This window comes from Ixodes scapularis, unplaced genomic scaffold, assembly GCF_016920785.2.
Source record: "Ixodes scapularis isolate PalLabHiFi unplaced genomic scaffold, ASM1692078v2 PGA_scaffold10__122_contigs__length_95168666, whole genome shotgun sequence".
In the NCBI taxonomy this organism is placed as follows: domain Eukaryota; kingdom Metazoa; phylum Arthropoda; class Arachnida; order Ixodida; family Ixodidae; genus Ixodes; species Ixodes scapularis.
In genome coordinates, this window is record NW_024609836.1 from 28,784,554 (window position 1) to 28,810,380 (window position 25,827).

The window sequence follows — 25,827 nt, forward strand, 5'->3', positions numbered from 1 at the left end:
GATATAACGACTGCCATTGTAAAACCGCTTTTCAAGGAAGGGCAACGAGACAGAGTAGAAAACTATCGCAAACCAGGTTGAAAATTAATCTTGATATTCGTGATGCTGCCGAGTGAAGGCGATTTAAGTGTTTTTCCTCGAACACAAAACCGCTTCAGTTAATCTTTAAGGCTTGAAAGTGTGGATAAGAGTAAGAAATAAAGTTAATGAGAAACGAGCAGCTCGATATTAAACTGGACGCTTAAGAAGTTTAGAAGTACAAAGTAAAACACATGTGCGCGATGACAGTAAAAGAAGCTCGGCCGTTTTTCCGACAGATTAAATCCCGCGTTCCCCGGGTTGCGCAAGAACTTCCACCGCAGAAAAAGGAAAAAAAAAAAAAAAGCGCGAAGAGAAAGCCAGTTTCTCGAAACAAACACTGAAGCACTAGGCCGAGATGCCGGAAGTGGGGGGGACGAGTCAATGAGAGATTACAGCGGAGGGGCGGCGGGAACGGTTCAAAGGTAGAAATAGCGAGGCCTGCCAAGCGTGCCCGGGTCGCGTTGCGGGCCCATGTCTCGCCCTGTCTCCGGGCCAAATGAGAAGACGGGTGGAAGGCGAGCCCCCAGGCGCACGCCAGAAATACGATGGACACCGAGCCGCTGCTCGTTTCGCGCGACCTTGCGCGACCGGCCAAGGAGCAACTCGGAAACTTCCCAAGAGGAAGACGGCTGCGGCACGTTCGGTCAGCTGCCAAGAGCACCGTTGGCACTGCAGTTTCGTTGCTTCATTGAGGAGTAAAGGGACTGTGAAATAATGTTGGACTCCTTAGCTTTTATCCTCAACTCAAAAGCAAAATGAGAAATCACGCTGACGTGACGTGCTTAGGCTGCAATGACTCAGAGCTTTCAGCGCGCTTTTTAAGCGCACCATAAAACACGTCGTTCACTAGGTGGTGACAGGCGCCGTGACGGTACTTATTGGCCACACACGGGAATTCAAACATTCGTTGACGGATTGATGGTTGACGAGCGGATACGTCCGAGGGGCCCAGTGCCTGTTTCCAATGCGCGAGTTGGGTTCGGCTGCCGTGCTTGGGCAGAGCGGGTGCATCGCAGTAAAAAGGAGGAGAGTTTCCGAAGGAAAATAGAATAAAAAATAGTCCGCAATATTTTCGAGATTTAGTTTCGAATTGCAGGTTTTTTTGTTTGATACCCTCGTGGACTACTTTCTTATTTCGCCCACTAATCTACATGCGAGTATAGTAGTAAAATCTCAGTGTGAAATCATATCTCATCCCAAAATTCATTTCGTAATTCCTTTCGTTGGGCTCAGTCATTTATACACGTTTCCAAGCGGCCACGCTTCAAACGCTAGTCCGTCCACTGTGGGTGGAAAACGCTTCGTCCAACACATTTAAACGACGGCTTCCCGGGTTTCCGCACCATTACGTTGTTGCGAAATAACCGTCACGGGTTGATCCTAACGAGAATAGGGGTTTACTTTAGTCACTGACAAAGTGAAGACTGTAGGCAGGTGCGTAAGTGATCTCGCCTTTAGCGAGAGCTTCCTACTTTCGACAAAGCTTTGTCGCGTCCTGCACGTCGAGAACACGCGCGCAGCCAAAGCACCACGGATGGCATGGAGTGCATGCTGGGAGCTGGGAGTTAGAAAGATACGCCCTTTCGTTCTCATTCTCTCAGTGACTGTCTATACATCAAACAAATAAATCCTTTGTGGAAACTTTGAGCCTCCGTTCCGTTCTTCTTCTTCTTCCATCTCAGTGCGCGCGGTTTTACTTCTAGCTCGTCGCTTGCTTTCATAATACAGATTGTCGCTCGCTACTGCCTTTGTCACTAAGCACCAATGACGCTTCAGAGTAGAGAGTACAATATTTACCAGGTGGCTCCAGTCTGGGAGACAAAGGCATGCCTTAGAAAAGCCTTAGAAGAAGATGTACAGAGAAGTGTTATATACGCAAGTTTGGTGTGGGTTTATGACCTAATCAAAGAAGGAATATAAAGCAAAAATAAAAGGGGTGAGATGTAAATGATATTGGGCTAGGTGGCATAAGCTACCTTCAGATATGGAGGGTACAGTCAAATACCTCCTAGTTATCTTTCCATCCATGCTTACAAGCAGACGACCTGCACACATCAGCTGCAAGATGATGACGAACTCAGGTTGTATTTTGAAACGTGTGTACAATATTAATAGCTTTATTCACTCTGAAAGTATATCGGAAGAACGAAAAAAAAAAAAAAAAACTCTCCAAGTAGTTTGACGGGTCTCCATCCGCTTTATAAAGGTTAACAAAACACAGCGATGAGAAGATAAAAAAAAGTGCAAGAAAAGGAAAAGAAAAAAAAGTAAAAACAAAGAAATAAAGATAAAATTAACTTTAAAACGTCCGCGGCACAAGTTCATGGTACCTAAGTATAGCATTTATTTATTTACCAACTGGTGTCAAGATTTTTTCGATTTTTTTTTTCAAAGAACCAGGAGGTGCCGTTTGTACAATGGATTCAAAGTACTCTGGTAGTCCACCTTTCGGCTTTTATGGTGTCATACACTGGGAGTGGGGATCAACCTCCGAGATTAGTGAGAAGCAAGCAGCTCGATATTAAACTGGACGCTTAAGAAGTTTAGAAGTACAAAGCAAAAACACATGTGCGTGATGACATTAGAAGAATATGACATTAAAGGAATAAAGCTGGGAAAGAAGGGGAACAAAGGACAAACACAAAGCATCAAACAGAGCTAGGTGACTGCAACTTGCTGTGTTTCAAGGTTTCTGTTTGTCCTTTGTCCCCCTTATTCCCCTTCTTCAGGGATTCTTATCGTCATTCCTGTCCAGCTCGCTTCCTCCTTTGCAGTAATTACATTATCATCATAACCTTAAAATGCAGACAGTTCACACTTGTTGGTGTTATAGGCTGGTGGCAGCTGTTCAAACCCGTTTCCTCTACTAACGTCCAAGTCCTGATTTGCTTAATGAATAAGGATAAAAACGAACTGATTAGCTCAGTTGGTAGAGCGCTCCACTGGATATGAAAAGGTCCTTGGTTCAATACGAGGACCAGGCGGATTTTTTTCAGTCGCCGCACTAGTTGTGTGTGGAGATATGTGTTGGTCCTTCGTCCTTGTTCCCACTCTCTAGAGATCATTATCGTCATTCTTGTCTAGCTCGCTTGAACCTTTGCATTAATTGCATAATCATCAGGAAATAGATTCTTTCAACTTTTTAGTAGTTAGGCTTTGTTTTTTGAAAAAAGGGTAGTTGTAACCAAACAGAAAAAAAACTATTACGTGACCTTGTGAATGATCTCTATCCAACAATAATTTATAAAATTGTGTTTAGCGACAGCCCACACTCTAAGAAAAGCCTCCGCGTCTACTTTCCCGCACAACACTCGTAGAGTCAATCACCGCAACTTACGGAGGCAGCTCAGCGAATGGCGATGCCGAAACATATGTTTAGACTAAAAAACGCAGTCTGAGTTGCGACCTTAGGCAACGCAAAACGTCATGTTTGCATTGCTTAATGTCACAACTCAGACTGCGCTTTTTGGTCTAAACATATGTTTCGGCATCTTCATTCGCTGAGCTGCCTCCGTAAGCTGCAGTGATCGGCTCTCCAAGTGTTGTGCGGGAAAGTAGACGCATCGGCTTTTCTAAGAGTGCAGTTTAGGAGAATAGCAGATTGCAGGGCGCCTACATTTCTTACTGAAACGAAAACGAAGAAAACTTGAACGGGATATTAATGACCCTGCTCTGTGTTTAAAACAAGGACTGCACTTAATTGAATTATAATTTTGCATTTTATCTTATCTAATGTGATTTTGTTTTATTTATGCAATACTGTTCTAGAAGTCAGGATTAATAATAGTAAAAAACAAAAAACTCCACCGACTTGACTTAACAATATTAACAATTTAATCAAACGTTTCGTCTCCCATGCGGGGGACATGATCGGTGCGTGTTCAGGGACACGAATAAGTTGAGCACAGAAAACAGAAGGCTATTTAAGGACAACCGCTTACACTGCGGGAAAGGGGCCCCGGTTTGCATTGCAAACCGAGGTTCCTTTCCCTTTATTTATTTTTCAAAAACCTTCTTGCGCTGAAGTATTAGAGCCAGACATGTACGTAATTATTTACTAATAAGGTGTTACTTCTATCTACTTACTTTTTCGGTAACGAGTAACATGTTTAGTTACTATTTTAGAAAAGGAGCGAGTAACGTACTTAGTTCCTTTTAAGAACAGGTAAGGAGTAACGGTATCTCATTACTTTTGAGACAATACGTGTACAACGCCATTTAAACAACCTAGATTTAATTCTTACCTGCGTAGGCGTCTATTGTGACAAAGGCAGATATGCGTCTCCAAAAACAATTAAACAGTATGACAGTATTGCAACGTTTATCGCTTAACACGTCGGTCGAGCTCTATAGCTGGGAATGTCCTTCGGTTCGCTGCTTGAGCGTTCTAGAATCGTGTACAGACCGAATCTAAACCCGGTGGTTGCCAACTCGGGAAGGCACAGAACCCATTGTGAACTTTGAGCATTAGAAGCAGAGAGAGCGAAAGAGAGGAAGGAATTTCAGGTTCACCAGCTCTTTTTGAAGCCCAACACTGCCGTTCCTTCGAGCCCGTCGATTGAACGACTCTTCGGCGTCGCCGGAGGTGTATTCTGAAGGAAGTGGAGAAACATAACTGATGAAAACTTGGAGAGGAAGCTACTGCTTAAGTGTAACGACTAGTAAAAATAAGACAATAAACCATAAAACAAAATCAGTGGTGTATTTGGTCGTCAAAGTAACGAGAAAAGTAACTCCTTACATTTGAGGTAAAGTATCGCGATTATTTTTAGAATCGGTAACGAGTAACGTGTTTAGTTACTTTTTGTCCAAATTACAAGTAACTGTGTTTGGTTCTTTCTTGAGGCAACGTGTGAATGTCTGGTTGAAGCAGGGGAGTGGGTATAAAAAAATCCTTAAATAGCATGCATTATTTTCACAGAATAAAATCAAAAATAAACTGAAGCAAAAAATCAAAGGGAGCGCGACCAAAAATATTATGCAAATATGAAACATGAAATAAGAAATATCATTCAATATCAACGCACAACAACAGTCAAGGGAGTAAATTCACAATGCATTGAAATTAAAAAAAAAAAAATCCACTATCAGTGACATTGATATTTGCAGGCAGGTCATTACACCCAAATGTTAGAGGCTAAACTATGTTTATCTAATAAACTGCAATCTGCACACCGGACCCGACCTTAATATGCAAAATCAGCTTGAGTTAAGTAGCATAAGAAACGATATTCTGAATAAAGGTAAAATATTCAATGACAAAAAATACACTAAAGACAGATGAGAAAGTGCGTAATTTAGCGTTAAAAGCGCGTGCTTGTTATTTTTTTCAGGTACCTGCGCGGTAATGACACCTGCTAATAAAGTAATGGTAAAAATAACACCGAAATGTGTCAACCCAGCGTGTTGGAAATTGCAGTCGAAAAATGGTCACAATGCGGAAGCTGTAAGGCGTCGAGAGTTATTAACGGAGCTTCTCCTACCAATCTAGTTAGTTGTTTTTGTACCTATGTAGATTTCATTATCCAAAACGAAGGCACTACTCGTCGGGGGACCATTACTATTAATAGCGACAGATCAAAGCAAACGTCCGTTTGTGTCAAAGATAAAATTCTCACAGAAAACGCTAACAGTTAGAAGAAACTCTCAAATAAAACATACAAAATAAGATACCGTGGTGAACGGAAATACCAGAAAATATGAACGCGTACGCTTGGAAACGAGGCCTAAAAAGCTAACGAATTTATTATCACTGTGATTCACGTTAGGTTGGTTTACGATTATGTTCACGCAACGTTCTATGACATCTCTTTTTAGCTTGGCAGTGTAAAGCAATTTATGTTTTTACTGATCGACAGATCGGCGAAGTATACTGTCGAAGGGCCCTGGACCATGGGGTACACGGACGACCAAGGTTCATCGCCAACATCATAAAATAAATTTATTGTGACACAGGGAATCTGATTAGTCCTAAAAAAGGCAGGTGGTGGCGAAATTAAGACAGACTTGATCGCTAAATTCAATATCTACGGAAAAAAAGGTAATTCGTATTATATGGCACACTCCTCACGGCAGTGACTCAAAGCCACTGTTTAATACATGTAATATAGTAGAACTTCTGAGTCATTACGCCTACGAACTTGGCATTTCTTATGAAAACGAGTATTGAAAACAATGAAAATATTTACTCAACAATAGCCAATCTTGAACGAAGTGAACTGGCTCACAAAACCCCGATGTGTGTATAGATCTGGATAGTGCGGCACTTCAAAACAAACTTCTGGATTTATACGGTAAGATATACGCTTCCCTACCTTCTAAACTGTTTAGACAAACTGAACATAGCTATCATATGCGCATCTAAAAAATATATATATATATATATGAACGTTATTTATCTAGTGATGTGTTAGTGTTGAAAATATTTGTATGCAGACTTAATGCATGTTACTATTCTATGTTACTTTGTTTTCTTATATTTTTATCGCTGTGTTTCTCTTAAACTGTGTTTCTTTATTTTTCTGATCTGCTGTTGCTGTTGGGTGAGGCAGAGGCTTTGTCAAGCAAGTTGCTTTTTTCTTTCCTTTATTTTATTTCCCATTCCATTTCCTCTTTATTTTCCTCCATTCCTCTTCATTTCCTCTTCATTCCCTTCCCTCTTCATTTTTCAATAAAAATCAGGAATTATAATTTCTAAGTCACGCCATAAGATTCATGCCCTAGAAACGTATTAGTAATAAATATGAAAAGCAAAATCACTTATAACTAATGCTTAAAGTAAAAAAAAAAGAGTAGAAGCGTGTTTCCTTTTAAACAAAGGTACGTGTACATATAATGTCAAAAGTATAGAAGCTACGCTGCAGACAGGCGTGGTTAGCTCTACCTTCCCAAATATTTTTTGCACAGAAACAATTATCCTCTTTTTTCATACCTAAACCTCCTCCCTTCCAGCACGCAAAAGGGCTATTATGTTACGCATTCACACGGTCATTCGGCACCGTAGGTGGCCAGTCTGTAAAAAAACAATAAAAATGCCATTTTTTTTTAAATAACTAAAGTCACCCGGAAAAGCGAATCTGCAGCTGTGTCTTCATTCCGTCATTTATTTTTATTTTTTCCTTCCCTTCCTTTTGTATTGTTGTGTCCACCAAGTGACAAATCCAGTAATGTTTCTCGATTTTCCTTTTTCTTATAACTTTTACTTTTAATTTTTTTAACTTTAGTTTTTTTTTTTTTCATGTCAGGAAGGTGTAAGGTTTTTATTAAAAAGCCCGTCGTCCAGGAGCTAGGCAGCGCTATTCTCACGCCCTGTACTTCTTAAGCCGTCACGTGACTCCAGTTGACGCTATTTATTTCGTTTTCGGAGTTCCCCGGCCTTCATGGAAACAGTTCAGACCTATATTTCGCGGAGCGAGGGTGGAGTGAACGCCACGGGCCCCTCTCGAGCCAATCAAAGCGATGGAGACGAAGCACGAGACGGCCGTCACCAAAAGTACAGGGGGTGAGAGCGCAACCCAAGCAGTTCGAGGAAGAGGGTAAGAAGGAACTTCACTTTCGCCCGGACCCTGTTCTGCGCGTCCAAAACGTCGTCTTTGTCTCCCTCGAAGACTCGCCGGTCCCTCGAAATTCGTACAAAAGCGACTTTGCTCTCTCTCTCTCTCTCTCGCCTGTGGCTTCGACAGCACCGCGCTTAACTAGTCGGAGAGAGTATGGTCACGTGTCTCCTGTAGCCTTTGCCGCTGATCAGGTTAAAAACCGACTACCAGTTCGCGCTTTCCAATCTTCCCTCGCTTCCTCCTCTGGCTCCTTCTACCCTGTCCGCCTTGGCCGGTTTCCTCCTCCCCATGGTGAGGACGATCTTCTGCCTTGCAGAATCTCGAGTCTGGTCGTCGGCCTTTACTGTGAAACGGAGAGTAGCACTGCACAGCGCTATTTGGGTGCCGAATAAAGCTACTTGGTGCGCAAATCTTTCCTTACGGCATGGGGATGTCCTTTCCGGTGTGCTCACCAACAAGTGGTAATAAAAAAAAAAAAAAAAAAAACACAACAAAAACCATAAAAGGAAAAACAGAAACATGTAAGTGCTATGTATTCCCCATAGACAAAAGCACGCAAAATAAATGTACACCCGGAAGGGGTTTAAGATAGATTTTCAACTCGGTCGTTTCGCAATAGTCTTTCCGTTCGCTTGGAAGAGCGAGCCTGAGAAAGAAAACATTGTTACGAGATTTACGGCGGATGTCGAGGAGCGCTTCTTGCGTTTTCATACCCAACTGCGTAAAATCGCAAAAATGAAATGCCCCCTTTCCCCCAGGAGCAAATGCAGTCTTACTTTTTATACATACATATATATATATAGTATATATATTTATGTATCCGGTAAGTCTCTTTTACGCAACCAGCGAACTGAACACGCCATTGGGCGCACGCTATTCGGTTGAAAAAGAAAAGAAAAATAGAAATAAACGTGAGACGAGCAAGTTGCACTTTGGAAGTAAGCCCCGCTGCTTCAGAGAAATGCGGCGAAGCGGAATCATTCCACTCTCCTGTCCGTCCGACACAATCTGCGGCCTGCATTGAGACGCTAAATTAGAGCTTGGACTTCCTCTAAGACACGAGACATACTGTCCATCGTTCTTCGTAGATATTCTTCAGCCCCGGCTCTGGAAACCGGGGCACTTACGCTGGCTAAAGAACTCTTTGCAGAAGTGCCAGACATCTCTGCACAAAGTCCTTGCCTCTGCAGCATCTACCATGTGACACAAAAGAGAGCGATAGAGAGGTGGGGGTGGGGGGGGGGGGGGAGGGGGAGGGGGAGGGGGCGTATTCTCCACGTCTCCGTCGACTGCTGCAACAAGTTCTGTAACTAGAGATTCCGGCATACACTTGGGCGCCGCGGATGGCACTGGACGTTTAACAAGTCTATTGCATCGCTTGTTAAATATCCTCCATTAATTATTTGTAACTGAACAGTTTAATTTCTCTATTCTGGGGCTTAGTAAATTACTGTATTGCTGTGTATGATTTTTTTAGAGCGCAGCTCTTAGGCGCCCGCTTCCGGCTTGAGCGGCGTCGCCGTCGCCGTCGCCGTCGGCGTAACCGCGCGGTGCATTATGGGTATGTTTTTCCGAAGGGATCCGAGGTCCTCCCGAAGGAACCCGAGTCGTCCCGAAGGAACCCGAGGTCCTTCGGGAGGACCTGGGGTCCCTTCGGGAGGACCTCGGGAGGACCTCGGGTCTCTTCGGGAGGACCTCGGGAGGACCTCGGGTTCCTTCGGGAGGACCTCGGGTTTCTTCAGGAGGACCTCGGGAGGACCTCGGGTTCCTTCGGGAGGACCTCGGGAGGACCTCGGGTTCCTTCGGAAGTTGCATGTAACAGGTTGCATGCAACCTGTTGCATGTAACTTGCACGCAGCTGGCATGCAACCTGGGTTGCATGCAACATGTTACATGCAACTGGCATGCAACGAGTTGTATGCAACCTGTTGCATGCAGTCAAGGTTGCATGCAACCTGGTGACGTCATCGGCATCCGCATCGTCATCATTACTGATGACGTCATCATTACTGATGACGTCATCGGCATCCGCATCGGCATCATCACTGATGACGTCATCGGATCGTCATCGTCAAGGTCACGTGACCCCCCGAGATCACGTGACCCCCCCCCCCCCCCCCCGAGGTCACATGACCCCCCCTTCAGTACCCTTCCCTCCTCCTCCTCAAGAGCTGCGCTCAAATTCGGCGTTACAGGGAGTTGTAAACGGCTTTCATTTTTTCGTCTGCTATCGTTTCACCGAAGCCTTGTGGGACCTATTTTTATAGCTCAATTCGGAAAATTTCTGCCTTTAATCCCCATTTATAAAATCTGACATTTTAGTCCTCGTAGCCTAATGATTCAGAATATTGCTGGTATCGCGACCTGGTAGAATGGTAATACCTTATTCGCAAGACCTCATTTCAAAATGCTTCGCACCTTAAACGCCAATGGGCAATATACAAAATAGCAGCGCCCCTAGCGTTTCGGGTGCACTCTGGAAGCAGGTGAGTGTCGACGAAATGTTTCGGTTTCGGTTTTGCCGGGTAGCAGACGACAAACGTTTGTCGTCTGCTATCGTCTTTGCACCGCAAATGCTTACATTGTCATGGAATGCTCCTTACTTAGGCGCCATGCAGTAAGTACCCTTTTCCTCTCTTCGCCCAATGTCAGACACAGCGAATGACAAAACAATGGCGATTTTCCTGGCACGGGGAGCGAGCGAAAACGCCGCAAAGGGCAAAATCAAGTATCGCAGATCGGCGTACGTCGAACGCCGTGCTAGCTCACTGCGTGCATTTGTTTGCAACCTCGAGAACCGCCACTGAGACTACTACTCCAACTCCAGCTATATAACTCCCGTATTCCCGTAGCCGATACCCTCACAGTGACGTAGCAAAAGGCGCTTGGGCTTGAGCGCACTCTCGTACATCGAGGTTCGTCATGTACCACGTTAGCCTGATTGAAACGATCGGCGAAGCAAGTCTGTTGTAAAACTGGAGTATTAGTCTCAATAGCTGCTCTCGAGGTCGCAAACAAATGCACTCAGTGAGCTGCGTTCGGTGTATGTCGGCCTGCGTTCACTTGGCTTCGCCGGTGAGGGGTCTTTATTTGCTCCACGTTCCAGCAAAATAGCATCTGTTACGTTATTCGCCGTGTCTGATATGTAGCGACGAGAAGAAAAGAGTATTTACTGCATCCCGCGTCCGTATGGAGCAACCCACGACGACGTGAGCAATGACGATGCGGCGACAATAGCAGACGACAGACGCACAACCACGAGAAACCGAAACTAACCCGTTGACAGTCTCCTGCTCGCACAGTACACGCGAACCCCTAGGGACGCTGCTCTTTTGCGGATCTCTCATTGTCGGTCTGGAAACACATCAGAATTTAGTTTTATGGGTTGAGGCACTCGTGCGCAAGAAAATTTGAGAAAAAAACAACTCACTTTTAAAGTAGAAAAGGTACACAGTGCAATAATCATTTGCTGTCACAAACCGCTATGTCATGCAACAGATCGTACGACGAAGACGTTTTCCGGTATTCAAGCATCTCGACGAGATTATGCCGACTTCAAATGTAGCGACAGTTTGAATCTAAAATGAAGGCAAGTCGTTGACTGAAAAGAGCTATTTAACGAGCTATATGCAAGACGTCGAAGCGAAATGACCGTTACAGAAACGCAGTGCAGCCGTCTATACCTTGTTTCACTTTAAATCCAAACGTAGCCGTCCCTACGACACGATGGCCTCAATTAAGTAGATCTAAAAGTGCGCAGTCACGGCGCTCGAGGTCTTTGAGGTTGCCATCACTGGCTAATTACCAATCAAGCACCGAAAAAAAAAAGCATAAGCGCAGGATCACGGGGCTTTTACTATGCGCGACTGGTTTAGTCGGTGATACAAAAATGTAAAAAGACGATAAGTCCCATGACGACACACTTTCGGCGTTGCCCAATCGGCTCCATCCTAACGCAGCGTCGGCTGCGGTCAAAGCAAAAGTGTAACAGAGTATGCGGAGAGCAAGTCGTCTCCTTCTTGCGCAGGAGTTGCGGTGACTTCAGAACGACGCCGAGCTCTGATTGGTTTTGATTGAAAGGAGAGTGGGTAGGCCCCAATACTAGATGCCTTGAGGTCTACCCACTGTTTTGTACAATCAGCCAATAAGAGCTCGGCGTTCTGGCATCATCACAACCCCTGTGCAAGTTAGCAGACGAAATTGTGCTCCGCATTGACCTTTCCAGCGCTTATCGTCCAGGCGGAAAATGCTGTGTCACTGGGCTTTTAAACCACCGAGCGGCGTCTCATATTTCACAAAGAACTACTGCGAATGCTCAGAACGTGTTCCACAGCCCAGTCAAATAAAGATGGCAGCGCGCAAAAGGCGATTTATAGACGTTTGCAAGTACGGCCTCTGGGCGCCGCTATCTTACTGCTAGTACGGGTGGACCGTCTGATAGTCGAGCATTGCCGAGGCCGTGGGTACGCCTCAGCAATGCTTGACTATCAGACGATCTAGCCACGCCAGCGGGAAGACGGCTGCACCCAGAGGCCGTACCTGCAAACGTCTGTTAGAAAGGTCTTCTGCAAGGCGTCACATTTGTTACGTAGGCGCGACGCTGCTCAAGTGCGAGCAAACCAATGCAGTAACCATCGCGACACGTAGCATAAAAAGAATTGAATAACAAAAGGTGTAGCGTGGTAGCTGTACTAAGAGAATATTCTGGACTTTTTAAGCCATACCGGTGGCGACAATCGTTATGCTGTGCTGTTGTCTGTGGTGTCAAGACTGTGGTCTCAAGCACAGTCTTGCCTCAACCCATACCACCTAGAAGAAAAGCCTGCGCCTTTGCCCCCCAAAATGTCATCGTAGTGGATGCACGCAACGTCGCCTAGCTTGCGTCAGCATCAACGACAGCGCGTCCTTTAGCGTCACACAAAGAGCGCGACGTTAGCACGAGGCGACGCCGAGACGGACGCATCTGCTGCCTGCGGCTTTGCGGTGTCCCTCGTCTGGTTCGAGCATGCTTGGCGCTTGGGGCGCGTCGGAGATCCACTGAATGCTCTGTTATACTCTTACGTTGAGCGCAGGGAACGCGGCGTAGCGCAAAACCTGGACCTTTCATCGGCCGACGAGCAGGAACTCGATATCTGCAACCAATCAGTACATGTGTGCGCTGCGCTACGTCGCATTTGTTATGCAGGACGTCGGAGTTTAACAAAGCTTTTAAAGTAGCATCATACACACGCGTTGTAGGTTGTGTTGCCTATGCTCACACGAACAAGAGCAAATAAAGGAAGCGCTTTCATTTCAGTCGCGTTTCCCCCGTATGCGTATGTGTGTGATGAGACACGTGACAAACACACGCATACACATGCAAATACTCCCGTGACTTATAGTGCACAGTTCTATCGTAAGCAGATGCCAAAAGGCTGGCGTCGGTTTTGTTTGCAGCGGCCGTAACGGCAGGCAACGAGAAACAACGACAAGTCACCGAGGCAACCATGTTTCGCAATCTGCATGTCAAGCAACCTATCATGTAAATAGGCGGGAGTCATGTCGATTTCAAACCGACCAATCAAAAAGAGAGCGAACAATACGGGTGCGCCTATTTTTGACTTCAATATAGTGAAAGTAATCACCGGGAAACCATATTGTTCGCCTCTGTCCGCGCGCGTGCGCAGAACTATAGCTTCCATTTTTTTTCGTCTGCCAAGATATGGACCCTGGTTTTGTAGGCGGTAGACCGCACGTTAAACATGCGTCTTCGTGCATGCCCCCCCCCCCCCCCCCCCTTTTCTCCAATCTCAAGCGCTTGTTTGTTGACAAAATAGAAATGAGAGTTATGGTCGTTGACAAATTAACGAACGCCGGGGTGTGGCTTATGATGTTTATACTTTAGGTGCTCGGTGTTCGCCACGGCATGTGCTTCTTAAGTTATCGGTGACTGTAATTCTTAGCATGCGCTGGGGAGGGCGACCAAATATTTGCTGCCCCGTCAAGTCCTCCTGCTCTCGGCTGCACTTGGAATGATGGAAACGTGACATACACGATTAGCGGCGCGAATGTCAAGGTCAATTTGTCGATTCGGTCGTTCCCAATGAAGTGAACGGAACCAATAGAAATGTTTGAACCGGACGCGACTGGAGGCTGCGCTCCGGTTCGAAAACGAAAGCAAAGAGAACGTACTCGCCGTCAAATATTGAAAAGCGGGACTTAAAAAGGGGAGTTTGACAACAAAAACGCAACGACGACAAAGTTTTTCTTTTTTTTTATCTCTGCGAACTTGTGCAGTTCTGTGAAGTGTATGCCTTCCTTACACAAATGATTTCTTTAAACTAGATGGGTTGGTGTCAATCATCAATTGCTAGTGGTCTCTTTCGTCAAGTACGTTCTCTTTACTTGTCCAGCGAAATACAGATATGCAACTCTCTCTGGAAATGAGATGGCCGTGCGCCGGTCTCCCTGTGAAAAAGGGTGAAATTCGATGTGGCTTGCCCAATAAATATATCAAAATTTATAAAAGTATTTCGATTTTCTATAAATTATATAAGGATCAACTCACCCAATTACCCATTCTGTATATAAGTTCTTACGTGATCTTACAAGTTTTTGAGTGTTTATTTTACACATTCATACGATTTGTTTCACAGGGCTATCTGCTTTAATTCGAGCGTCTCTCGAGCGCCAAAGCAGTGTGTCGGCCTACGAATATCCAGTTCGCGACTTTATATCTCAAACTCTTTATGTTTCTCCATTTGGAGAGGGGGAGATAGAGAAACAAGGCAACTCAGTTGTTGCTTGACGAATATCTGCCTCTCCACGGCAGCGAAAGAGGACAGCGTGTACATATACATAATGTTTTCACCATCACACCTATAGCACAAAAATCAACAACATTAGGTGGGGGAGGGGAGAAAAGTAGTCGGTTTAGCCAAGTTCACAAATTCCAGGGGCACTCTCTTCCAAACATGGAACGTACATTTTTTTTTATGGTTTCACTAAAAACTTCTACATTCAATTCAGTCAGGCGATTTAAAAAACGAAGTACTATTTGTTTCCACATTTGATTACCGTAGTTCGTTCGGGAGTGAGAACTAACCATGTGTCTACAGACCGAGTTTTTTCATAGGCAACCTCTATCATCCTAAGGTTAGAAATTGTCATGAATACATTTACTTTTTGGCAAAAAGATCTTTTTAATGCAAGACAAAGTTTATAATACTACTGATTAGGAATTTCTACAATATTACATATACTAAATAATTGACTATTATACTCTTTATTACATATAATGTGAACAGCTCTTTTTTGTAGAGTATGTGTCAGTTTTATGTTTGTGGCGGTCGTCTTCCCCCTTACCAAGAAACAATAATTATATTTTGAGTAAAAGAGGTAATTATATATAAGGAGCATAACCGAAATTGGAATGATGTGGCGATATTTCTACATAATACCTACAACTCTTGATCATTTTTGACATGTCTGTTGTACAGTCTCGTCCCATGACATGTATTGATTAAATATAATTCCGAGAACTTTTACGCTTTCAACCATATCTCTCCAGTGTGTTCAAGGAAAAGAATGGACGTATAGAAACAGTTAGTGTTTTGTGATCTAAATAATATGGCTCAGGTCTTACTCTCCTTTATTTTTAATGAATTTGAATTTGTCCAGGCACTTAACTTTTCCAAACAAATATTTGCAGTACTTATAATCTGATCAGTACCATCACCTAAAAAGAATATACTGATATCATCAGCGTAATTAATGAGACTTACATTGCTATTAATATTTACGATGAGACTTACATTGTTAATGAGACAAACTGTTATCAATATATACTCATCTGAGGTACTCGTCATCTCATTAAGACCTATGGCGATGTAGGCTCCATGCAAGGTCAATTTTTGTTGCGGGTCGGAGGACATCCGGCGGTCCAAATAAATTATGAATTCTAAACAGCGTCTGCCAGAGGCCTTTCATTCGCTGGGATCGCAAGCACTTTGAAGTTTTGTCTTAATTATAATGCCGATGGGTTTTCGACCTAACAAGTGAGTAACAGAGAAAACACCTAACCCACAAGCCCTAACCCTATTAATAAAGGGAGGAATTTCATATAGATTTGCTTAAAAAGCACGTCAGAACCTATATAAAACGGTATAAGAACTATATGGCGAATAATAAGCACCTTGTGTGTGTACAACTCACCCTTGTGTCCTTTTTTTTTTGTAGCGCTGTTTTCCCATTTAATTAGAATATATCGTATGATCTGCTACGTTCTCGTATGGTTATTGGACACAATAAAATATTTTATTTTCTCACTAGGATACGGGAGCTTTTTGTGCTAATATACAGTGCTCAACAAAACGAAACGGACCAGCGTAGTGCGTTGCGACGCGCATAGGAATCATTCTAGGTATACCTAGTCTAAACTAAATGGCCGAGCCAGTTTGTTGTTCTAGGCTAGAGTAACTATAAATGCTACGTATACGCTAGAGTGACCGGATATACCATCATCAAGCGGAGCATATTCAGTTGGCGTAGCGCGGCCACGCCCTCTGCTGGTCCGTTTCGTTTCGCTGAGCACTGGGTTGTGCAGTCTCCCAAACTATAAAAGACCAATTCGTCGAAGCAGTTTAACCCACGGTGCTAAGCACACTTTGTCCAGAGGCACCCTATTCTTCCATAAAGACAATGAGAGCAGAACAAAGGTTTATTTATTCCCTCGCCCCAAGAAATGTGTGCCTGGCTAAAGCGAGTCCAGCGGTGCCGCATGAAACTTGCCTCGCCAAACGGGTCTTTCACACTGTTGGAGTCTGTACCTTACTCGGGGCAAGTATAATTAGATTCGAACTAGCGTATTTTCCGGGCTATAGTCCGCAGGGTAAAATTTGGGGTCGCAAGTAAACGTTCTTGCTTAGATAGTCTGCCTGCCGTGCATAGTCCGCACCTGGTGCTTAGTCGACACGAAAATCTTGCGTTCTTAGTTGGCACGAGAATGTGTGCTTTCTTAGCTCCACAAAGAGGCTCGTATTATGCACAAATCATCATTAACATAATCTTTCATTCAAAATATCCGTTACATCTCATAATGTAAGATATTGAAAAAAAAATACTGTATAGTCCGCACTCGTAGATAGTTAGCGAGCCTAAATTTTTAACCTTCAAACTTGTATAGTCCGGGGACTAGAGCCGGGAAAATACGGTAATGATTTTTCTTCGTGGTGTTGCACTTCTTCTAAAACTTAAACCGTGAGATAAACATAGCTGTGATTTATTCACTTTGAGATAAGGAGCTCCTATCACTAATTTATGCAGTTACCTATGTAATTCTATTCATCTCAACAGGAATTAAAAGCTACTTTATATCTACATATATATAAAAATAAACAAGTAAAGAAACAATAGACTCCAAATAGGCTCTAGGATCTATAAAGCTAGATAACGGTTTACGAAACACGAGACACACTGAAGTGTGAAAACAAAAAGTAAAGCTATCTACATATTGACGTCATTGTTCCGCCGTGCAACCATGTACTAGCCTCAAATGCCAAATCATCATCCTTAGTCGTTTGGGTATTACTACGCTAAACGTTTCAAACAGAAAGTAAAAAAAAATAAAAAAAAATAAGAACCACTTACCTGTTCGAGAGTAGCTGCACGTAATCCAAATAATGCCAGAGTGTGGTCACTGTAACGCACGTGCACCAACCTCGCTGGGTGTGTCTACCGTTGCCGACGATCCTTTTTCGGGGGCCTTGGTCGTACTCCGGGCGAAGCACTCACCGACGCACACACGTTGTTTCAAGGACCAAAGCCACACGCACTTTTTCCGCACTCACGCAACAGACTCAAAGAAAACACAACCAGACCCAGACTAGAGACTCTAGCTGCTACCGGTTACCGATCTCTTCAGCTAATCCAAATCCTTCTTCCGAAGATTAAACACCCGCTTGCCGAGAGCTTACATGCCGGAAACGTAGAGACGCACATACACTCACACACACTCCCCTTCCAATAAGAAAAACAAAGATATCGATAAAAAAAAGAAGTTGGTTTCCCTCCGAAATGATAATTCCGAATTAGAAAAGAAGTAGCCCCCCTACAGGCCCAGTCCTTGCTACAGGCTGGCTAGCTAAGCAAACAGCCGAGGAGTTGCAGCGGGGATCCAGCTAGGCAGCGTCTCATGATAAACACGGCGTACGTCAGCTTCTCCTCCGAGCGTCCCGCGGCGTCTGTCGCCGCCGCGTCTCTCCCAACCTGCGTCTCTCTCAGGTGGCCCCCCAGCGATGCGCGAGATGCGTACTCCAAGTCGACGACGGGTTGGTTGGGTCGCCCGCTGCTCTCAGTTCATCATCACCGGTGCGATCCGACGTGGTCGTACCCTGCGCGACACCTAACGCCGGCCGCGCGTTGCAAGCAGCCCCCACGGAGCCAACCTTCGCAGGTAGCGAAGCGAGCGGCGATTCGCGCCGGCAGCGCTACGCCACGGATCTTCCTGGAAACATGGCGTCGCCTTCGAGCTTTTTCCCCTCCCCAGGCCGTGTGCTTTGACGAGCCGCTCTCTCGTCATTTCTCTTCCATTCGCTTTCCGGATTTTCGTACCTCTTCCGTTTGTGTACTTTTCCAAGATATTGCCTTTCTTGTTGAATTGGTCGTCCGCCTTCGTCTTTAAATTTCTCGCGGCCGCTTTGAGGGTTACTAACCTTCTATAGGCGTCGTCGTAGTGCAGTGTTAGCTGCTCATGACGATGCACATAACACTACAAGGCGGAATCTTTTCTTTCCCCTATGCTTGGAAGGGCAAGAATGTATAGCGGTTTGAACAGGGCACACGACACCTGGGATCCTGTGGCGGGTGAGGGAGCAGAATGAGAGGCAACAAGAAAGATTGAGTGAAAGAGAGAGAGAGAGAGAAAGTGAGAAGGAGTTAGAGAAAGAGAGGGTATTATAAATAGGGAGAGGAAGCCATCTAAAAAAATAAAGGAGGGGAAGAGATTGGCTGGCCCGGAAACTAAAAAGGAGGGGCGAGAGTGAAGCGACGAAGGGTGTAAAAGGAGGGGAGGAAGCGAGGAGGAAATCAATACAGACATCAGGGTACACTGTGTTCCTTTCCCCTCTCCTTCGACGTCTTTTTCCTCTTGCCCTCTTCTTCCGCCTCCAGCTGCGCGACACGGTCGTGTGCCGTCGAGCCCCGGCTTGTTTCAGATTTTCGGGGACGATCACGGGTAGCCATCCAGCTGAACCCCTGCGTCTTTGCTATAGATACTGCTTCGTCTTCCCTCGATGCAATACGTGGTGCGCGTGCTAGGGGTGGGAGTACGGGCGACGACCCTTCATACTGCTCGAACTCGCGACCTAAGCCGCAATTCCGCACGGCTTCGTTTGGAGTAAGGCCGTTCCCGGGTTGATCGATTAATGGATTGCGGCACGGGGACCTCACTTGGTTGTGCTGCATCCCGGGGCCAGGCTCGACATTTCCTTCGATTTCCGCGACGAGCTGCGCCGCCGACGAGTTCCCCTCGGGGGAAATTTGAATGAAATGTAACCAGGAATGCTTCCGGGTCCACAGATGAGCTCCCACTGACCGAATATACTGGCGAGGTATTCGAACAAAATGCTGAGTCATTATGCTTGATCTCTTTTTAAGAAAGAAGAAGCGAAAGGCGAGCGCGAGGAATTGAAGTAATAAATTGCGGTGGCGGGCGGGCGTTGGCGCGTAAAAAGAAAAAAAAAAAAAAGCTCGAAGCGAAGAATTTTATTAACAATGAGATTGCCGGGGGTTTGATTAAATTTTGTACCGTGGATGGAACATCCACGGTACAAAATTTCATCTGTCCGGAAGTGTAGACAGGTGCTTAAAGAAGCAACCACTGGGTCTTTCTGTGCGTTGCTTTTCATTCTAACATCATCTGATTAGAATCTGTGATAAAATAACAGGAACGCGTTTTGGCTGAATGTAACCTAAAGCCTTCTTCAAAAAATAATATCTCCATAAGAATGTGGGCATCCTCGAGAAATAAGAGGAACGAAATTACAAGCCCATGTTCTTTAAAACCAGCAGTTGCGTAAAATACATGGAAGTTACTCAAAGTGCTCTTAGTGTGTCGAACTGTAAATTACTCCAGGTTTCTTTTTTTTTTTTTTAAGTTTCACAATATCCAGTCAGGAGTGTTCGCCGAAAATTTAGACCTGGTTCTGACGAAACTTATCTTTCTACGTGTTTTTTTTTATATTTATATAAATGCTTCCAGTTCCTTTTTGTGGAAATGGAGGACGGCGAAGCGGAAGATGAGTTGGAGCCCGACGAGCGAAAACAGTGCGTCAAGCTTTCGTGCAGGGAATTCGCTACGGCGAAGCCTGCCGCAGAAAATCTAACCAAGGCTTCCCGGGAAGCCGCGCCAGTTTGACCTCAGTGCTCCCGAGGAGGATCCGCACCTACACCGCCTGCACACCCGCCAGGCGGGCGACTACTGCAGGAAAGACAAGACGGCCAACCTCGAACACCGGATGTGGTCTTTTGAGGGGCTGAAGCCGAAGGGGCACTCGCGCAGCGCTCAACTATACAGCCTACCTGGAGGACCGGGTCTTGCCGCCCGGCCCACCAGGCATCGAGGCCGACACCTTGCGCTCGCTCTTCAGCCGCAGCCATATTGCTTGTACGTTACACAAAAGACGAGGGGTTTCTCCACAGGTACGATGACAGATTTAACTGCGGACATACGCCAAATGTGCCAGGACGGTCGTACAAGGAAGGAACAGGCCGTAGACAGTGTTTACAGACTATCTTTGTTATGATGCATCAGCGGTGAGACCACGTCTGTGTCTTTGTGATTGAGTCGGGCCTTAAGGTGCACATCTAACTTGCCTTCTACTTGATCTCTCTCTCTCCCTATGTGTGTGTGTGTGTGTGTGTAGCAAGTGTCAGGGCGTCTAGGCATCGTAGCCGTCCACACGCTCCCATTCCCTTTTGTTTGTTTTCTCTGGAATAATAAACTTGTCTCACTGTGAGAATCGGCCCCGCGGGAACAGGACCGAGTTTCGTATTCTTTTCTTTGCGTGTTTGCGTTTGCACGTGTGCCCCTGTGTGTGGGTGAACTGGCGACGCTCGTGCGGGCTGGGGCAGGGGACATTTGAGAGAGGAGGAAGACGAGGAGGGCAGCACGTGGTGTGACCTTTTGCGGGGATTCGGAAATTAGCTTCGCTTGTAAATAGACGTGTTTTTTTTTTTTCTTCCCCCTATCCGCGGAGTCCTGTCTGGTTTAAGGGCCGCCCACACTAGCGAGAAAACGCGCGCGGCGCGCCGATCGCGTTGAAAACGCGTTCCGGAAAATCGAATGCTTCAAGAGTGCGCGAGGCCTCCTTACCCGTTTTCACCTCAAGAACCACAGTAAAAAAAGTCCGGCGCCTCGCGGAGCATTACTAATATTCCCTTTTATGTGGATGATTAAGAGATATGTAGGCGCATTTTAGATTAGATATGTGTTCTCTTATCAAGACGTACATGTTCCAAACGCCAGAAGTATCACATTTTCCTCCGACACCCAAATCTCGTAAGAACTACTTCGCGCCGCGTATGAACAATGCGCAAAACTTGCTTTTTTTCTTGGGGTGAAAACGGGTATAGTGTGGTCTTCAAGATGCGGGACGCGTCTTCCCGCGATCGGCGTGCCACGCGCGTTTTCTCGCTAGTGTGGGCGGCCCTTTACTCTTCTGTCCGCAACTATCAGCTGCCTCCGTCGTCGGGTCCCGCCGCAATCTCGAAGAAAAAACATCTTTACTGGCGCAGACAACAGGCGCATGAGGGCCCACCGGTTGGTGGCCACATCCAGCTTGTAGCGCTCCTTCAACTCCTGGACGAAGTAGTGCACCAGCACTATGTCGAAATCGCGGCCAGCCATTCGGGGTGCCCTCCGAGAAGGAGGCCTCCTTGAGGGCCCTCGACGAGACCCGTGGCTGTACGCCGACGGCGAGGAGGTTATCGAATGCTGTGTTAGAACGTGCCGTGGGACAATGCAAAAGCATCCTTTGGAAGATTTCAATGACTCAACTAGATATGACAAAGTTTATCTCGAGAAGGGACAACGAAAAATGTTCTTCTGTTCCTATCTTTTTATTAGTCTCGTATCTGTACCTTATACACGTAACGTTTCCTTTTTTCTGTAAGTACCTGTTTTGAGTATGTTTATATTATGAGCGCGGACACAAGGCTATACTTCGTTTCAGCTTCGGTCCGAGCGCGGCCGACTTTATAAGCCAAAGGACCAATCAAACGGCGCAAAAAGCACAGCGTCATGGCGTGCTCTCTGTGCGTGATAGGACTAACCGGCGGAGGAGCACGCACAGAGACACGGTGAATATCGGCTGGTCCTATCAACTGCAGAGAGCACGCCATGACGTTGTACCTGTTTCGCTCTTTGATTGGCCCTTCGGCTCATAACATCGGCCGCGCTCGGACCGAAGCTGAAACGAAGTTTTTTTTATAGTCACGATAACATGAGAGCCTTGGCGGGCACAGTAGGAATCACTTTACTGATTTGCATATTGGTGTCAATTTTTTTTTTTATAGTTTGGATTCTTACGGGGCTGAGTCACAAACTATGTGCAAGGTGTGACTGATATGCGTATGAGTTTGAGTTTAGATGTTATATATTATTTTTGACATTTCAGCTCTAAAAATATACTTAGTCGGGAGTCGGGAGGTGTGAGAATCGGCCCCGCCATCACCGTGAATGGACGCGGGAACAGGACCGAGTTTCGTTTTCTTTTCTTTGCGTGTTTGCGTTTGCACGTGTGCCCCTGTGTGTGGGTGAACTGGCGGCGCTCGTGCGCGCTGGGGTAGGGGACATTTGAGAGAGGAGGAAGACTAGGAGGACAGCACGAGGTGTGACCTTTTGCGGGGATTCGGAAATTAGCTTCGCTTGTAAACAGACGTGTTTTTTTTTTCCCTATCCGCGGAGCCCTGTCTGGTTCGTCAGCGCCATCAGCTGCCTCCATCGTCGGGTCCCGGCGCAATCTCGAAGAAAAAACATCTTTACTCACACTAGTACAGCTAGCTGGAAAGTGGACGTTATGTAATAATAATTTCTCCGCTAGATTTAGCGAAGAAATTGGCTTGACGGTGCTTTGTGACGGTTCTTCATGACGGTTTCTTGTGCTGGTGTTCTCACGAAGTTCGGCTGATAAAATACATTTGGTGTTAAGCCCGAAGAAAATGAAAGGTTAGTTGTTTAGATAGCGTTAATTCACTCTATCCTTGTATAACGAAATTTTTTTAAGCATTTTATGAGTAGTTTAGCTAGCGCAGTACGTCCACTAGGCTGAGTTTATTAAAGTGCATCCTGAAGCAGGAGGGTAAACATGACCGGACGCCAGTACAATCCCAGGTAAAAATATGAACTGGGATTTCCAGTGGTCCCACTTATGACCACTTGAACTGCAAGTGGTTTTTGAAGTGGGACTACCTAGACTGCAACTGGTCCCATTGGCCTTGAAGTGGTTCCAGTTGTGACCACTTGAACTGCAAGTGTTACTGGAAGGCTACAGAATGGTAGTCGGTGTTGCTCTACTATTGCCTGCAACGACACGCAGTAGTGGAGCTGTCACGACTCCCATTTTGAGGCCTTCCAGTAGTTGCGAAGCTTGAGCGACCGTAATAGTCGGTTGCAAGAGAGGTGTGGCTTGTTACTAAGGAGTCGGCTCTCCACTTTCGTTACCGTGCTGAGGGCTCCAATATAGTTCCCCTCGCACACGCCCGACAACCAGAGGTCGGTAACCTGACGTCCGACACCGAGGATCAAGCAGTGTATATAGTCGGGGCGAAAGCTTCACACAATGTTAAAGCCGGGAACGTGAATCAGTAGGGAGGGCACTCTAGCCCCGTGGATGGTGTGATTATATGCTTCTGCAATTTCCATGTCGGCCAACATGGTAGCCTGTCCTGCTGCCGACAGCAACGCTAACAGGATAGTTCATGCGGACTGAAGAATAAAATATGCATATACAGGGTGAAACAAGGAGACGCCAGGCTCTTTAAATCGACCGGAAAATTCGGTTTCTTAACCTATCGTGCTACGACTTTGTGCAACGTTGCTCACAGATGGTGCTTTTTTTTTTTTTTTGTAAAATTTGCAAAGAGCGAATTTATTTGAGGAAAAAGTAAAGAAAGAAAAAGGCTTAGCTCCTATGGAAACGCAGCAACGCCACCGGTCTGCAAACAACACGGCGCCGTTTCACACAGGAGACAAGAGATGGCGCAAGCGGTCGGGACGCCAACTGCAGCCAACGAACGAGCAGACGACGCCGAGAACCGGCCCTTTTGCAGACAAGGAACTGCAGTTCCTTGCTGTTACCGCGCCAGTCTTTTTTGTTTCTGCGACTGTCGCCGCCTGCGGAACGCGGCCCGCTTTTGAGTCGAAAAGATCGTCTGCTAAAAAGGCCTGCTCTCGGCGCCGTATGCTCGTTCGTTGGCGGCGTTTGTTGCACCATCTCTTGTCTCCCGTGCGAAACGGCGCCGTGTTGTTTGCAGACCGGTGGCGTCGCTGCGTTTCCATAGGAGCTACGCCTTTTTCTTTCTTTACTTTTTCCTCAGGTAAGTTCGCTCTTCGCAAATTTTACAAAAAAAATGCACCATCTGTGGGCAACGCTGTACAAAGTGGTAGCGCGATACGTTAAGAAACCGAATTTTCCGGTTGATTTAAAGAGCCTGGCGTCTCCTTGTTTCATCATCATCATCATCATTTATTAAACCTTGAAGGCCATTGCTGGCATTACGCAAGGTGGTAGTAACTGCTGAAGAAACATTATATAAATGAACAAACAAAAAAGTGGGTTACATGCTGGAAAACTTTGTTATATAAAGCAGCAAAAACAGGAAAAAACACACTTAAAACATTTTTAGCGAAAAACAGCTGATGAAACAGAAAAATACCCAAATAAAACATTTCTATAAACTCGAGTTGACTTTGCTATTAGTGCAAATGCAGATGGATGGTCAGTTGGGATATGAATGTACTATAATCTGTCTGGGTCACGACACTGTTAGGCAGGCTATTCCAGTCAGTTATTGTGAATGGCAAGGTGGAGTTAAGAAACGAAACTGACGAGGCGAAAATTGGACCCTGTATATTACACAAAGCGTCGTACCGCGTTCCACGCGGCGGCGTGTGTTTCCAGAACACATCCGATTAGGTACATTTCGTTTCTTGTGCATTAATAAGACAGATAGGAAACGCCAGAAAGTCAAGGTGGAGTGGTGTAGGGATTCCATTTTCGAACGCCGAAGCGAGCGAACGTGGTATCATGAGCTCCCGTGGAGTGGTTTCAGCGGCCCTCGCCGGCCGCGGTAGCAGTGCTGAAGACAACACCCAGGACTACAACGTCATTCTAACTCCTTTGCCAACAGGGTCAGTAGTTTTAAACACCATTTTTCTTCATGCGGACGTGAAGGGGAGGCCGTAGCGTGTCGAGGACTTTCGCGACGCGTTGATTCGTCTGGCTTTGCTTCCCGAGGTCTTGGCCCTCGGGGCTTACCAGATGAATCACGTGTGAGCAGTAACGTTTAAGAACGACGAAAGCAAAAAGAAAATACTGACAACGCCGGAGCTGACGGTCAAAGGTCGCCGATGCATCGTTATCGATCCCAGCCACCAGGACGTTCGAGTCAAGCTTCATTGGCTGCTCTTTAGCGTCGCCGACGGTGATGTGAGAAAGGCCCTGGCGCCGTACGGCAATGTCATCGAAGTGGCCAGAGAAAAGTGGCGTGTCGACGGCTGCCAGAGCGTCGGCACCATGACGCGCACGGCGGTACTTCGACTCAAGGCGGGCATCACCTGCGACGACATCCCGCAACAGTTGCGGGTGGGCGGAGAGCTGGCCCTCGTCGTCGTGCCTGGAAGAGCTCCGCTTTGTCTTCGGAGCCAGCAGACGGGGCACATCCGCAAGGAGTATCGTGTCCCACGATGCAACGCCTGCCGTCGTTTCGGCCACGAGGGCGCTTACTGCGTCTGAACGTACGCGGCGGCTGCTGCGCCTGTTGGGGGCCTGGAGGAATCCGGGCTCCTTATGGACGAAGACGACGCCGAGGAGGCTGCCGCGGGTTCTACAGACAAAAGAAGCCCTGTAGCGAACGCTCTCTCCGCGGCCGAGAACGTGGCGGACACGAACACGAGTGATGCGTCGCAAAGTGCTGGCAAGACGGTGCACGC